Raw genomic sequence first — 13,781 nt, 5'->3', positions numbered from 1 at the left:
CATGCTCGCCCTTTCAGCCGTGGGGGCGTTATAATATCACGGTCAGTCCCACTATTCGTTGGTAAAAAGAGTAGCCCAAGAGTTGGCTGTGGGTGGTGACGACTAGCTGCCTTCCCTCTAGTCTTACACTGCAAAATTAGGGACTGCTAGCGCAGATAGCCCTCGTGTAGCTTTGCGCGAAATTCAAACGAGAAACAAACATGTTGCGATATTGTTTGTCTTCGTCCCCATTTTATTCTTTCGGTAAATACCGAGAGGATCTGGAAAGTTGAGGTCTTAATCTCTCTCAGAGGTTCGTCCCCTCACTTTAATACTGCAAGAAAAAGGATAAAACCTCAGAATTACCTCCGCTATGAGTGTGAAAAAAAAAGAAGACATTCTTGTGAAATTTCTTTCCGTTCTCCGTGTTTCCAGTTGCTCAGTATATATATATTATTTTGTTTGTAACCGTCAGGAACGTCGACATATTAGCCTGTGAGAAAATACACATTTTTCGTGTTTTTTTGTAACGCTTTTTTTTTTAGATCTCCGTTTCAAACAGTGAAAGTTTTCTCTGTGTTGTCAAAAGTTGCTTTTAATTCCATTTCAAATTTCTCTCGTGTATAAACCAAGTCGATTCTAAAGTGTTAATTTTATCTGTTTTTCCAGATCAATAACTGCTTTTATTAGAATGTTTACCTACCAAACCATAAGTGTACAAGTGTTTAAGTAACTTAACGTGATTGGACACTGCATGCTTTAGAAACTTCACGTGATTGCACACAACACGTTTAAGTAACTTCTCGTGATTGGACACAGCATATTTAATTAAGAAACTCACGGGATATTTACAAGATAACCGTTTGTCGAATCTTTGGTGTCCTTTTCTGTAATTTGTTTTATGCCATAGAGAGGGTGTTTAGACGAACCGATTTCTGCTCGCTGTGAACCAGTGTGTTAAGTTGATTAGATGGCCAATTCCACTAACGTAGACATCAATGATGTTGAAAGATAGTAAGTTTCACTGTAATCGGTTTTCTATTGATCTGTTGTATAGCTTCCATTTTCCTTCGTGTGCTTACTGTGCTGAAGTTTTATTAAATTAGACATATATGTGATATACAGCGGAACTCCTCTAAGCGGCCACCCATCAGATTCGGTCACCCCTTTAAAGCGGTCATTCAATCACAGTCCCTTTTTTTGTTTACATAATCCTTAAATATGTACAGTGAAACCCCTCTAAAGAGGCCAGTTTGTCTCAGTGTCGAAGGTGGCTGCTTTAGAGAGATTCCACTGTACCTTTCTGGCTCTTACACTAATTGATCAGACCTCATGTTCAGCATATCAAATCCTTACCAAGTTAATAAGAACAAACGACCTATTAAAACTGTTAAAGTAATTTCATTTATAAAGGGTGTAGTTATATAAAGCAAAAGTTGGGAGTTTATTTGATTTTTTGTCTTTGGATTGAGACAAACGTACTAAGATTTTGTAATTTCAGAGAAGGATTTATCTGTATACACTGCAGAACATTTATTTTTTATCTCAAGTTTGTTATTTTTTTATTTCATTTGAGTCTCTGTAAGGTAATGACTATTTCAGAGAATGTTTGTCTCGAGCTTCAGAAATTATTGATATTTAATCAGTAGCTTATTTATTGTCTGAAACTTCCACTTATTTGCATGTACAAAACAGAATGACCATATGACTGTCTCTCAAGTGGTTCCTTCGATAACCGTTGTGTAGCTGTATACTCAACTACAAACAAACACAGAAGTATCTTGAATGGTTTACTTCTATCTCTCTTGAACTTGCAAAAGATCCTGATAACAGGAACTTCGTTATCAAAGACCGTTTCTTTAGACCTGTTATTTAGAGCAGTCTTGTGGCCCGGCATGGCCAAGCGCGTTAAGGCGTGCGACTCGTAATCTGAGGGTCAAGGGTTCGCATCCCCGTCGTGCCAAACATGCTTGCCCTCCCAGCCATGGGGGTGTTATAATGGTCGGTCAATCCCACTATTCGTTGGTAAAAGAGTAGCCCAAGAGTTGGCGATGGATGGTGATGACTAGCTAGCTGCCTTCCCTCTAGTCTTACACTACTAAATTAGGGACAGCTAGTGCAGATAGCCCTCGAGTAGCTTTGTAAATTCCAAAACAAACAAACAAACTAGAGCAGTCTAATATCGAAGTCTTACGACAGCGCTATAAGTTTCTCGTTATTTGACCACCGGTCGCTGGTAACCCGACTGAAGAAAAAGACGATTGATTGATAAGTTTTGTAAATTGTAATAAATGCCAAGTTTCTTCCTTCAACACTGAACAAGATTCGACTGTCGTAAGTCTAATATATGGCGTTTCACCCTATTTAAGTACAGTTGATGAACCTGAACCACGTGACTAGCACGTGTTCTTAACACAGTGTAATCTGCCAGAAGAAATATGTGGTGAGAGAAACTATCTCGTGACACCACCTCACTGTTGCGCATTTTCGCTTTGGTGGACTGCATCTCTACTAAGACGACAATGTCACAGTCCTACCGTTTTGAAGATTCTAATTTTAGTTTCAGCATCTTTTGCCTGAATTCATAGTGATTACGACCTATATTCGAACACATAAATAAATGTATAATGAACCTTGATAAGATTTTAATATGGTGTTGCACAAAATGTCTACTAAAATAATATTACATCCATCTTTTGACCAGATCTCTTGAAACAAAGCGCACATACATGGACACTTAAATAGTAAAATGCGCGCGCATATTGAGGTCAGACAAAAAACTGAGTATCATAACAATACATATTAATGAAGTTACGAGAAACGAGACGTGACGCTGACACGAAGAAAGAAAACTGATAAATAAGACAGGTTGCTCATGGTCTAAACATTCTTATGTTGCAATGATCTGTGAGGCGATTGTTCTTATAAATCTCAGAAGAACGCTAGGGAAAGTTTCTTCACAACAAGTATTGTTTTGGAAGAACCAAATATAGACTCTTGAATTTCTTTCGACTAAACTGACCTTCAGGTACCATTTTTTTTAATTAAGCAGCACAGTTTATGCTTCGAGCTACAAAGGTTGAGAGAGAGAAGTGGAAAAGATTGGTTATAATTCATGACCGATGAATTGCGTGGCATTAAAAGTAATGTGTTTTTTTGTTTTTTTTTTGCTGAGTGCGTGTGAATGTGCACATGCCCACTTGCTGGCCCTTATCGCAGAGCTCTGATTTTAAACATCGATTCTCAGAGTCAGAATTAAAAATGTTGCTTCATTAAGCTGACAGAGCGTGGTCTATGTGTGTACGTTTAGCGTAAACGTATAGGGATATATATACAAGAACAGTCGACTATGAAGTGACTCTGATGATGAAAATTGGCACTTTAACTGTTGGTACTTAATTAATACGAGATAGCTGAAAACTAGTTGTTCATTAACTTACGCCTTTATGGAATTACTTGCCAAATACTCGTTATAAATAATGACGTTATATTGTCTCAATAATAACATAAAAAAGTAACAGAACCTCACACCACGACGATGAACCATATAGTAAAAATAAGATGTTACTGTTTTTTCACTTGGTTTCCATTTATTATTATTCCCAGTGTTCATACGTACGCCGCCTATAAAATGTTTATGCTTAGACCAGCCTTTAAAACCAATTATAAATATAAACTAATATCAACATGTCGAAGATTAGAGGGTTTTTCTCAGTCTCGTTAAATCGCTATCTGACATTTTAACAGAAATATATTTATAGAATCCACCTATTATATTTATTACTTAGATTATTACATACTTCAATGTACAAAAATATTCGTCCCCCGCTAGTACAGCGGTATGTCTCCGGATTTACAACGCTAAAATCAGGGGTTCGATTCCCCTCGGTGGGCTGAGCAGAGATATCCCTTTGTGGCTTTATTATAAGAAAAACACACAAACACACAAAAATATTCTAAACAATTTCTTCTGAAAATCATTAATTAATAACAATAATAAAGTAAGGAAAAGTACGTTTGAATTAGCTTGACTTAATTCGACCAAAATGTCTGTTTAAGCCATAAGTTATACTTTGATATATTCAAGTTAATTTAATACGTGTCTAGGTGATAACACAACTTAACAACGTCTTCTCTTTAAAACCGGCCCGGCATAACCAGATGGGTGAAAGCGTTCAACTCGTAATCTGAGGTCACGGTCTAGAATCCCCGTCGCACCAAACATGCTCGCTCTTTTAGCGTTATGCTGTGACAGTCAATCCCACTATTCGTTGGTAAAAGAGTAGCCTAATATGTGGTGATTACTTCCCTCTTGTCTTACATTGCTAAATTAAGGACGGCTAGCGCAGATATCCCTCGTGTAGCTTTGCGCGAAATAAAAAAAAAACAGTTTTCTCAAACCAATTTCTTTATTTGTTTTACAGCAAAGCCACATTGAACTGTCTCTGTGTCAATAGTGAGAGTCGAGACCCAGATTTCAGCTTTGTAAGTTTGTATGTTTACCGCTGACCTTTCGGAGGACAAAAAGTTTTATATCCAAATAAGAGAGCATGAATAAACGAGTTCGCTTCTTAAGTTTGAAGTTGTTTGAAAGGTATCTCCCCCTACCAAGTCTGAATACTTATATGTAACGCCAAAAACTGGATTTCGATATCCGTAGTGGGCATAGTGCACACAGCCCATCATGTACCTTTGTGCTTCGCAACAAAACAAAGATATTATATACAAAAGCATATTGTAAAAGACAGGTCAAATTTCCTAATGACCCTTTTGATAATTTATCCTATTAGATATTGCTTCTCATGGCTTTATTGTGTTAAAAAACATTTTTGATAAGGTGTTATTACAACAAAATATTTCGGTAAACTACCTTTACCGTTGCGATATGTGGTAGTAGTATTACTATATTTGGACATAATGTAGTACTAGTACATTTTGTGGCTAGTGAATCTACACAAACTCAGGTCCCAGACTTTATGCGTGCACCTTGCAGTTGGTTCCACGTGCAACTTGCGTAATCTTGTTTATTTCTCTTTGGAAGACAGAGATAATTAAGGCGTGCCTGTCGTGTGTAATATATCATCTTTTCTACCTGGATGACTCGCCATTCATAATTACGAAATCATCGCGTGTTTCAAAGTCTTATAACGCTTAGATCTTTGCTAATATCCCTTTGACACTGGGAAACAGATTGTATAAATTATGTTTCGTTTGAGTTGTTCAACATTTCGTTGCAACTTTAAGGGTTCTTACCTAAAACTGCCATGTCTATTAGGCATATCCATATAAGGATTAACTAACGAACCTGGGAGAAAATGATAAATGGTTCACGTGAGAGGCACAATAAAATAATCGTTGGCTTATAAAATAGAAGCTTATTTCTAAATAGCAACACTTTAACCTGTTGACTGCCAAGTATTTCAGCTGCTACAATACAATTCTAATGCTTCTTTATTTTCTAACTTTTTACGTGACGTCATTTTGGATAGAAAGTGAAACAATTTGTAAGTAGGTCAAATGTATGTATGGTGCTGACATCTAGCGTTGAAGATAGGTATTACTGAGAACGAATTAATTCGTCCGTGGCACTGTGTTACCCATCGGCTTGGTAGAGTTATCTCGTCTACGGCACTGAACAGGTTAAGAGCATAGTGTTTTGAATATTTTCCAAAGTTTGGGAAAAAAAGTTTTCGTTTGTCCCAAAACATTACAAAATCATTAAAAACTTCCACAAAAAAGGCTTTTAAACCTGAATTTTCACTTTGTTGTTGTTGTTCGTTTTACCATCCACTTCCAGGGGTGGATATATTACACCAAATTCCAACAATCAGAATGGAATCACTTAACGCATGGGATTTACAGTAATACTAAAGTCTTTTTGCATGTTCATAAACAAGTCGTCTACCATACGAGTATTTTAAACGTATAAATAGTTTTAAAATGTTTATAATCAACCGAAGAGAACCTCGTCTATAATTCTAAATTGAATAATCCCAATATTCCTTTTAAACTTGCTCAATGCAGAGTCCCAGTTAAAATGGTAGCCCTTATTAATCAAGATCTCTATGTTGTGAGTCGCTAACAAAAGGTGTAACAAGACACTTATTAACTATGATCTCATTGTTGTGAGTCGCTAACAAAAGGTGTAACAAGACACTTATTAATCACGATCTCATTGTTGTGAGTCGCTAACAAAAGGTGTAACAAGACACTTATTAATCACGATCTCATTGTTGTGAGTCGCTAACAAAAGGTGTAACAAGACACTTATTAATCACGATCTCATTGTTGTGAGTCGCTAACAAAAGGTGTAAAAGACACTTATTAATCACGATCTCATTGTTGTGAGTCGCTAACAAAAGGTGTAAAAAGACACTTATTACTCACGATCTCATTGTTGTGAGTCGCTAACAAAAGGTGTAAAAAGACATTTATTAAATATGATCTGATAGTTGTGAGTCGCTAACAAAAGGTGTAACAAGACACTTATTAACTATGATCTGATAGTTGTGAGTCGCTAACAAAAGGTGTAACAAGACACTTATTAACTATGATCTCATTGTTGTGAGTCGCTAACAAAAGGTGTAAAAAGACACTTTTTAACTATGATCTGATAGTTGTGAGTCGCTAACAAAAGGTGTAACAAGACACTTATTAACTATGATCTGATAGTTGTGAGTCGCTAACAAAAGGTATAACAAGAAAATTATTAACTATGATCTGATTGTTGTGAGTCGCTAACAAAAGGTGTAACAAGACACTTATTAACTATGATCTGATAGTTGTGAGTCGCTAACAAAAGGTGTAACAAGACACTTATTAACTATGATCTCATTGTTGTGAGTCGCTAACAAAAGGTGTAACAAGACACTTATTAACTATGATCTGATAGTTGTGAGTCGCTAACAAAAGGTGTAACAAGACACTTATTAACTATAATCTGATTGTTGTGAGTCGCTAACAAAAGGTGTAACAAGACACTTATTAACTATGATCTGATATTTGTGAGTCGCTAACAAAAGGTGTAACAAGACACTTATTAACTATGATCTCATTGTTGTGAGTCGCTAACAAAAGGTGTAACAAGACATTTATTAATCACGATCTCATTGTTGTGAGTCGCTAACAAAAGGTGTAACAAGACACTTATTAATCACGATCTCATTGTTGTGAGTCGCTAACAAAAGGTGTAAAAAGACACTTATTACTCACGATCTCATTGTTGTGAGTCGCTAACAAAAGGTGTAAAAAGACACTTATTAAATATGATCTGATAGTTGTGAGTCGCTAACAAAAGGTATAACAAGACACTTATTAACTATGATCTCATTGTTGTGAGTCGCTAACAAAAGGTGTAACAAGACACTTATTAACTATGATCTGATAGTTGTGAGTCGCTAACAAAAGTTATATCAAGACACTTATTAACTAGATTTGATTGTTGTGAGACGGTAACAAAGAGTGTATGAAGACCAATGCTTCTCTTTTGACTAAATAATTACTAAAAGATTTAATAAAATGTGAGTTAAAGTAACATATAATACACACATGTTGTTAAGAGAAGACCTTTCGTGAAGGAAATCTCAATAAAACATAAGAATAATGCTATAGATAATTTTGCAACTTCTTTCTTAATTGGCCTTTTCCATTTGTGATAAGATGATAGAACAATCGCTCATTTTAGTAGCCAATTTTAATGCGACTCTTAAACGTACGGTTCTAAATCCAAAAGACTATATTCGCCAGAACATTGAGAAACCTCACTGAATTGCTTAATAACTTATGTAAACCACTTTAATATATATTCGTAGTTTCTCCAAACGTAATGTATTTTACTCTTTAATCGTGAAAATGGATCGTGAAATCTTTGAAACTGCTCGAGTTTCTGGATCTCTTACGGTCGTCTTGATGGTTATTGGTTTTGTGTGTTGATTCTTTCTTGGTGTTGATTACTCTGTGGTGTTGATGTTTTAATTTCGTTATTGTTGCTTTCTAGTGCAAAGCTGCAGAATGGACTAATTGAACAACGTTTCGACCTCCTTAGGTCATCTTCAGCTTCTGCACTTTATTTTAATTGAAGTTTTAATACCAGCCGTCTTGAGAATACACTTTTACTTGAAATGGGTTTCTCGCCGACACGAATATCTACTTTCCGTCAACCAAGGGGAAATCGAACTCCTAATTTCAGCATTGTACGTAACTTACCCTACATCGAAACATCGACAAGCGTGCAGTTGGTGGTCAGCCTCAGATGTTGCGTAACTTTTCTACGTGGATGTAAAATGAAATAGTACGTTACATGTAATTTCAATATGAACCGAAATTAACAGGTACTCTAAACCCAGTAGTTGAATCGACTATAAAGTTATAACGTCCCCACAAATGAATTTGTACGTTTAAAGCATTGGACTTATGATTCGTGGTTCGGTACGCTAAACGCTAGACTATGTCCAATCTATTTAATAGTACTTTGATTTATTGCAATGATTCGCAGCGTAAAGATTGGTTTGTTTTGAATTTCGCGCAAAGCTACTAGAGGGCTATCTGCGCTAGCCGACTCTAATTTTGCAATATAAGACTAGAGAGAAGGCAGCTAGTCATCACTACCCACTGCCAACTCTTAGGCTACTCTTTTACCAAAGAATAGTGGGATTGATTGCTACATTATACCGCCCCACGGCTGAAGGGACGAACATGTTTGGCGCAGCGTAAAGTCGCTTTTGGGTCTCATGAAATAAAGGTAATTTGTACTAGGTACAGACCAAAAGGCAACAGTCTTACAAAGACGGCCAGGTGGGTTAGGGTTTTCGACTCGTCATCCAACGGTCGCGGGTTCGAATCCCTGTCACAACAAACATGCTTGCCCTTCCAGCCATGGGGGCGTTATAATGTTACAATGAATCCCACTATTCGTTGGTAAAAGAGTAGACCTAGAGTTGGTGGTGGGTGGTGATGACTAGCTGCCTTCCTTCTAGTCTTACACTGCTGAATTGGGGACGGCTGGCGCAGATAGCCCTCGTGTAGCTTTGCGCGGAATTCCAAAACAAACACACAAACTTACAAAGACTACAATGACTGATCCCAATATGTTAATACTCCTGGCTACTACAAGTTATTTAAAGATTTCAATAATGATCAGAGCTCGGAACGACCTGGTGGCTTGGGGAAGCTTGACACGAATTCTGTATTTTGTGAGTTCGAATTTCTTCATAGAATATGCTCGCTCTTTCAGCCGTAATTGCATTATAATTTGATGATCAATCCTACTATTCCTTGGTAAAAGAGTAACCCAAGAGTTGGTGGTGAGTAATGTTGATTAGCTGCTCTCTCAGTAGTTTTACTACTATTACATTAGGAACGACTAGCTAGCACAGATTGCACTCGCGAAATTTAAAACAAGCAAATGATCCTTACGGTTCTCTCTAACTTGGTCCTAAACGCGCAGAAGATGACTCCATCAATATGCTAGCTGCTCCACCTAACGACAAGATCAATAAACTTCTCAATTACCTCTGTTTATCCTTAATCTTCAGTCTCTAAAAGGTTTCACGAGGTTTGTGTATGTTCTGAATTTCGCACAAAGCTACACGAGGGCTATCTGCGCTAGCCGTCCCTAATTTAGCAGTGCAAGACTAGAGGGAGGGCAGCTAGTCATCACCACCCACCGCAAACTCTTGAGTTGGTCTTTTACTAAGGAATAGTGGGATTGTCCATCACATTATAACACCCCCACGGCTGAAAGGGTGAACAAGTTTGGTGCGACGGGGACTCGAACCCTCGACCCTCGGATTACGAGTCGAGTGCCTTAACCACCTGGCCATGCCGGGCCCAAGATGAAAGGACATATACCCCATGATTCATTGACACCCTCGACAGGTTTAAACGTTGAAATAACAAAACTCGTGCCAACACTTTCATGGAATTAGTCTTAAACTTGTGGATGGATTTCTTCCCTACTTCCATCGTAGTCCCATTGATAAAACCTGTTACTCTTTTAACTGGTACTTCACTTGATGGTTTCGGAGCCATTTATGGCCTCTACTGGGACTGGATATGTGGTAAAAGCCTTTTCTATTGCTATGTTCTGCTGGATCATCTTCTCACGTCTTTGTTCCTCCTAGAAACATACCTCCTGTTGTAAACACGGTAAACGTTTATTGCCTTCCTGAGACACAGTCTCAAAATGGTAACCTGGATCCTTTCTGTTTATCTGAATGCTTCGTCCATTGTGACAATGTTATTATGGCTGCTCGATCAGGTCTAGAAGATAACTGCATAATTACCTAAAGAGACTGACACAGTCAGACCTTCTGGGATTACATCAACCGTCCTTTAATGCAACGATTTCAATGACCCGGCATTGTCAGGTGGTTAAGGCGCTTGACTTGTACTCTGAAGGTCGCAGGTACGAATCCCCGTCACAACAAACATGCTCGCCCTTTCAGCCGTGGGGGCGTTATAATGTTACGGTCAATCCCTCTATTCGTTGGTAAAACAGTAGCCCAAGAGTTGGCAGTGGCTGGTGATGCCTAGCTGCCTTTCCTCTAGCCTTACATTGCTAAATTAGGACAGCTAGCGCAGATAGCCCTCGTGTAGCTTTGCGCGAAATTCAAAAACAAACAAATCAAAAATTGTATTAGTTTCCATTCATCGTTCCAATGAATTCCCTTCCTATACGGCTTTAATAAACACCTTGATTAACTTTCAGAACATTTAAACTGCTTACATAGTAGTTAGCAAAGTTTTATATTCAGGCCTAAAATACTGTCTCAGATGTCTTCTGGAGCGAAGCTTCTTACTGAATATGTTAAAATGATGATTGTCTTGTTTGGAACAAAATGAACTAGGTTTTATCTGTGATTAGTGTAATACAAATTTATCAAGGAGGCTTACATGGAACTCGACGATAGGATAACTCAAGTGCTATAAAACGCATATAACACTTTAGGCTATATTTTATCACCCTATCCACCCTTCCCAAACCAACTTACATAGTCTGATTCATCGTTGTAATAGCAAGTTTGATGAAGCTGAAGGTAACTGAATCTAAATCGGCAGGAGTTTCATCAACGTATTAAGTATTTGTTCTGTATTCAAGAGCAGTATTGAAGTACGGATCCAGAACAAATACTTTGGTAGTTAATGTGCCTAGCTTCCGCTAGGGTGTCATATATTAGCACTGCTTCTTGTAACGCTGTATTGATTAAAAAGTGCACAAAAAAGAAACAAAATTTCCATATTTGAGCTGAACAGCCTGGTTTATTTTTATTAATTTCTTTATGACAAAACAGCAACAAAAAATTTTGACGTAGCATCTTCGTATTTACTCTGCTTTTAAAACGGAGCCCCTTGAAAACGTTTAACTGTTTATTTAACTTTGGATCCTTTAGGAACAACTAATTATCTTTAGCGTCGTCAATTACAGGTATCCGTCTACATAAGATGGTAAACAGTAAACAGGTGTTTATAGATTTTATGTCCAGATTACGTTTACATCAACAGCTATTACACAATAACGTAAGATTTGAAGTCCAGATTATTTTAGATGTAAACTTTGGTTGGATAACAACCAGCTTTCAAGTCCATGTTACGTTTATGTAAATAGCTGTTGGATAACAACTAGCTTTTAAATCCACGTTACTTTTATGTAAACAACAACTGTAACAAGTAGCGAATGAACGAGCAGGGAATTAAAAATAGCACGTGCAAAAAGTGAACCACATATTCTTGTATTTTGAAATATTAGACGAAGTAGATTACTTACAGAGTTGTAATAGGACGTGTCATAATAATGGAACAACCAAGTCTACTATTGGCTTATTAAATGTCGTTGTAAGAAACAGACTTATGAATAACAGAAGTAGACTTGAGGTTTCTCAATATATCAATATCAGTGATGGAAGTGGACGCGGTCTGTTCGCGAGCTGTTGACGTGCGAAACTCGTTGCAACAAACGCTTAATAACGAGGCTGACTTCTCTTTGTACTAGCATTTCTTTTGAATGTAATGAAACTGATTATTCAAATAATCTAAAAGCAGCTTCGAGAAACAGCTGACCATCACAGTCTTGAGGTAAAAGCCGTGTACTTTCTACAAACGCTGGTTTGTAGCTACTAGATACACGCGGGAAGTATTTGTTTCTTGTCTATTTTTAATTTAGTAAAACAAATACACTAGTAAGTTTCTCAAAAATGTCACCTATTACAACCACAGTTTATCCAGTGAATCGCATCATAATAAATTACATGTGCGCCGGAGCAGGTCCGGCAGACTGCGCAGTAGACGAACCAATATTATGTTATAATAATTGTAGGGTTTTTTTAAGCTGTAGCTCACAGTTCACTAATTGTTTCTAGGTAAATACATACACTTACATTAGTATGTATGAATCGTTATAACGACGAATAATAAATTACATGTGTAATCCAGACGTGTACAAACGTGAATCATAAATAAGTGCTCACAAATAATTAACACTTTAAATAAGTTGTAGTAAAATTAGCACAAAATTCAATATCATATCACTTGTTTTTCAAAAGTTTACTGGGGAACATGTCCCCAGACATCCTTATCACAGGCATGCTTTTCTGAGTTGCCTGACCAATCAACAATTACTTCCTACAACCAGTGAACTAGCTTGTAAACAGTTATATCTGTGTTAGTTTATTTCTTTATAATCAAGCACATAGCTACACAATAGGCTATCTGTCCTCTGTTCGCCACTGGTATCGAAATCCGGTTTTTAGCGTTGTAAGTCCGCAGGTATACGGTTGTGTCACTGAGTAGGATGGTATATCTGTGTTAAACCGAAGATTCAGTTTGGTTTGTTTTGTTTTTGGAATTTCGCACAAAGCTACTCGAGGGCTATCTATACTAGCCGTCCCTAATTTAGCAGTGTAAGACTACAGGGAAGGCAGCTAGTCATCACCACCCACCGCCAACTCTTGGGCTACTCTTGTACCAACGAATAGTGGGATTGACCGTCGCATTATAACGCCCCCACGGCTGAAAGGGCGAGCATGTTTGGCGCGACTGGGATGCGAATCCGCAACCCTCAGATTATGAGTTGCACGCCTTAACACGCTTGGCCATGCCGGGCCGGTTTGTTTTGAATTTCGCGCAAAGCTACACGAAAGCTATCTGCGCTAGCTGTCTCTAATTTAGGAGTGTAAGACTACCGGGAAGGCGGCTAATCATCACCACCCACCGCCAACTCTTGGGCTACTCTTTCGCCAACGAATAGTGGGATTGTCCGTCACTTTATAACACCCCACAACTGAAAGGGCGAGCATGTTTGGAGTGACGGGGATTCGAACCCGCGAATCTCGGATTACTAGTCGCGTACCTTAACCACCTGGCCATGCCGGGTCCCAGAAGATTCGGATAAAGTAGTTTTGATACCCACTCTGAGGCATAAGAAATAGAGAAGTTGAAAAGAACTTACGTCAATTTGATCATTCTCGTCTCTGGCTTCATTTGTTTTTAGCTTCCTATTTATTTTAAATATTTCCAGATTACTTAAATGTTGTTGTCTACCTTTTTCCAGATTTGTAAAATTGTTGCAATTTTTCCTTTCTGGATGAAATCATTGTTCAGTTTCCAGAAGGTGAGGATATATAACTTGAGTATATTTTCCCAGTTTTCAGCTTACTGAACAACGTTGACCTACATACACACTTACACTTACTGGTGACAGAAACTTATCGAAACGTGGTACATTTGTAATAGTTTCTTTTATCACTTTTGGAATGTTAACTAAATATTTAATAATAGAATGACACTGCGCATCTTTGTGAAGCGAC

At 37.7% G+C, this 13,781-nt stretch overlaps 1 protein-coding gene across 2 annotated transcripts in view; it reads left to right on the top strand.

The window, feature by feature from the left end:
- Window positions 1–13,781, top strand: part of LOC143239100 (glutamate-gated chloride channel-like) — a 180,243-nt gene that overhangs the window by 35,304 nt on the left and 131,158 nt on the right. Inside the window, exon 1 of one of the 2 annotated variants that reach the window (XM_076479935.1) lies at window positions 856–993. The exons of the other annotated variant lie outside the window; for it this stretch is intronic. The gene's annotated coding sequence lies outside the window, so the exon portion shown is untranslated. Of the gene's footprint in view, window positions 1–855; window positions 994–13,781 lie in introns of those variants that run through there. 2 annotated transcript variants of the gene reach the window in all.

This window comes from Tachypleus tridentatus, chromosome 2 (genome assembly GCF_004210375.1).
Source record: "Tachypleus tridentatus isolate NWPU-2018 chromosome 2, ASM421037v1, whole genome shotgun sequence".
In the NCBI taxonomy this organism is placed as follows: Eukaryota; Metazoa; Arthropoda; class Merostomata; order Xiphosura; family Limulidae; genus Tachypleus; species Tachypleus tridentatus.
Note: the sequence above shows the minus strand (reverse complement) of the source record. Positions and strands in the feature narration are given on the sequence as shown.